At 30.4% G+C, this 3,172-nt stretch overlaps 1 protein-coding gene across 5 annotated transcripts in view; it reads right to left on the bottom strand.

Annotated features, from left to right (window-relative positions):
• The window catches only part of LOC117170224 (serine/threonine-protein kinase ppk30), a 543,229-nt gene that overhangs the window by 219,492 nt on the left and 320,565 nt on the right, over positions 1-3,172 (bottom strand). The window lies entirely within an intron of this gene.

The raw sequence follows: 3,172 nt of genomic DNA, 5'->3' as shown, positions 1-3,172 counted from the left end.
CAGCCTTGGAGGAGATTATGTTGAGAAATAAAAAAAAAAATTCTTAAAAACGTTGTTTTTCTTGGTCAGGCCGGAAACTTATCAATCCACCCTCGTATGTTGCTATTGTTGCCATCATCGTGCTAGGACGGAAGTCGCCACTCACATCAACGCCAACGAGTCGACTTTCCCCACAAACGCTACAATTATTTTAAAGCTAAGAATCATGTACACCATATGTTTAGTGCATGTGTGTATGTATGTGTGTGTATCTATGTAGACACAGATGATTGACGTTAGTTTTCACCATTTTAGACCTTCCGTCAAATAGAATAAGGGGATAAATTAGTCCGGGAATCAATCAAAAGGGAGAAAAAGAAATAGAGAAGTTCTTAGAACGAACGGGTTCTATTTAATCAGCTGCAGATGATGATCATTATGTATGTCTACTTTTCCGGCTCAATTAAATAATCAGACCCACGGCGGTGGCTGTACCGGAGGAATGCAAAATGCCGCTATCAATTATCTTTATTACATAGTAGATAACTCACCCTAGAATTTAAAATTTAGGGTTCGCAATTTGGAAATTAGCATCGGAATAAAAATTTATCTTTTTAAATTTAACTTGAATTATCCCGAGTTCGGAAATCATGATAGTGTGAATCATTATGAATCACGTCTTTGATTGGCGAAAACTAGTTTTAATCAAGAAGTTTAACGTCGAAGTTTAAATTGAAGATTTCAGAGCGTTTAAAATATAAAAAGAGCAAACTTTAATGTAGAAACGTTCTTGACATACTTTTCTACATTCCAGGGCTCTAAAGAAAGAGTAGATATAAGTGAAATAAATCATTTGATTTAAAATTTTAAAACTTGAACTTATTCAATGTTTTTAATTAATTTTAGATGGAACTTTCAGCAAAAGTTCAGCTGAAGTCCCAACCAATAAAGAATTTTGACTAAATTATTTTCATTTTAACAGAGAAAAAGAAATTTCCAACCAAACTATGACGCATTTGGAACCAAAAATGTCATAGTAGATTTTCAATAAAAAAAGATCTTTTACTGGTAGCGCAATTTATGGAAAGAGCCGCCAGACACCTTTCTTTTAAGATTACGCTATAAGCGTAATCTTATTATTCTTATTTTATCTCATTATTCATTTCTTCCTTTGAAAATGAATCTATGTTGTTGAAAATTAAATTTGGTATCTGAAAATTTAATCATTTAATTTTTGGTTAAATGTTTACTTATTTTTTTAGTTTGAATAATCACTTTAAAAGTTGAAAATTTTTATAATTTTGTTGAAATTTCTTGGGTATTAAAAAATTAATTTTTTCAACTGAAAATACATATTTTTTAGTGGAAAATTATTCTTATACATAAATTTATTTATTTTTAATTCATTTTTTGGTTCATAACTTGACTGTTTTGTTGAGAAATTCGATTTTTTTTGGTTGAAAAACTATTTTTTTAACCTGAAAATTCTGCTGTATCATTTTAGGTTGAAAATGTATTAATTTTTTCGTTGAAGATTAAACTATTATGTGGAAAATTTTTTTTTTTTTTGCTTCAAAAGATACCGTTTTCAGTTAAAAGTTCATGTTTTTCAGTATTAAATTATTATTCTCGTTTGAAAATTCATCTGTTTTGGCTAATTTCTTTTGTTTCTTGAAAATTCTACTATTTTGTTGAAACTTAATTTTTTCAACTGAAAATTTGACTTATCATTTTGGTTATATCTTTCTATTTGAAAATTTGGTGCTTTTTTTGCTTGAAAATTGACTTTTCTGAATTAAAAATCCATCGCTTTTGGTAGAAAATTATTCTTCTTCGGGTCTGTGGGCTACCTGCCATGTGCGCGCCTTGACCTGCTGCTAAGTTTACTGCGTTACTTATAGGCCTGTTGTCATCCTTCACAAGAAGTAGATATGAATAACGTTAGAAAATTTAAACAATTGTGCGGATCCTTATATTCAAATTGTGAAATTTTCACTTATACCATCGTATTAGTACTGCTTCAAAGAATAAGTACACCAATTTTCACACCTTTATCTCTTTTTCGGAAAGAATTACATCAATTAAAAATGAGAAAATGAAACAATCATCCCGATTTTCATAAATTTAAACAGTTTAATGATCATTTCGGATCAATTAGAATTTTTCCTCTAAGAGCATTAATTTGCTCAATAAAGACGGACTATTTGTTGACGCGATAAAATAACTTATAATAAAAGCTCTGTTATCTTGCAAATTATTAACTTTAGAGGAACTGTGTTCCTTACAATATTGTGATTTCAGTTGGCAGTTTCAAAATATGGTTATTTTTTATCCATTCTAGAAATACTTTTTTGGTTATCGGTAAAAGTATTTGTTGTCACTTATTTGACATTTTAATTGATTGTGTGCAATAAATATTCGTCGGAGCGTAAAATGCCGAGACAACTATTGTTTCTTATGAGCTTGTATAACAAGAGGAGAAGAAAAAAATTTTAATTTTAAATGTTTAATGTAACGTTTATAAAAAAATAATTATTTGCGAATATCTCGAGAACGGCACAATTGCCAGAGATCTGTACACAGTTTCGGAATCTGGAGATCATTTTACAAAAGAATTAAAAAGAATCGAATTGATCTCATTGATCCGACGGAAATGGGTTTGGCGTCTGGTCTATAAAGCCTCACGGCTAACCTAGATTGAAATATAAAAAAATCTGAAATATAAGCTACATCTGTACAGGGTCTTCGGACAATTTTTCTGACCCGTTTCATAAAAATTATTACAATGCTTATAATAATATTCATACAATGACTTTAGAATTAGGCTATAAAATACTTTTAAAACAACTTCAAAAAATTTCAAGTGATTCCAAAATATTAAAAAATATTATTTAATATTTTAGGCGATCAAACAAGATTTAAACTATATTTAAAAATATATGTAAAAATATTTTAAACTATTTCAGAGAAATGAATTGTGACAATATCTTCAATCATTTAGGAGAAAAAGGGGAAATAATGCACAAAGCTTGGCGTTCCTATGATAAAGCCACCGAACGTGTCCTCGGGTTGCGGATAGAGGGTCCCTGTGCCAAGGGTTGCTGCTGAATATGGTTACAAAAATAAATAGGCAGTCGCGGACAATTGTCCAGGGGTGGTCCCGAAGGAATTAACCCCCAAGCGGAGGTGTGAA

This window comes from Belonocnema kinseyi, chromosome 3 (genome assembly GCF_010883055.1).
Source record: "Belonocnema kinseyi isolate 2016_QV_RU_SX_M_011 chromosome 3, B_treatae_v1, whole genome shotgun sequence".
NCBI classification, from domain to species: Eukaryota; Metazoa; Arthropoda; class Insecta; order Hymenoptera; family Cynipidae; genus Belonocnema; species Belonocnema kinseyi.
The sequence above is the reverse complement of the archived record's forward strand: the minus strand, read 5'-3'. Positions and strand labels throughout refer to the sequence as shown.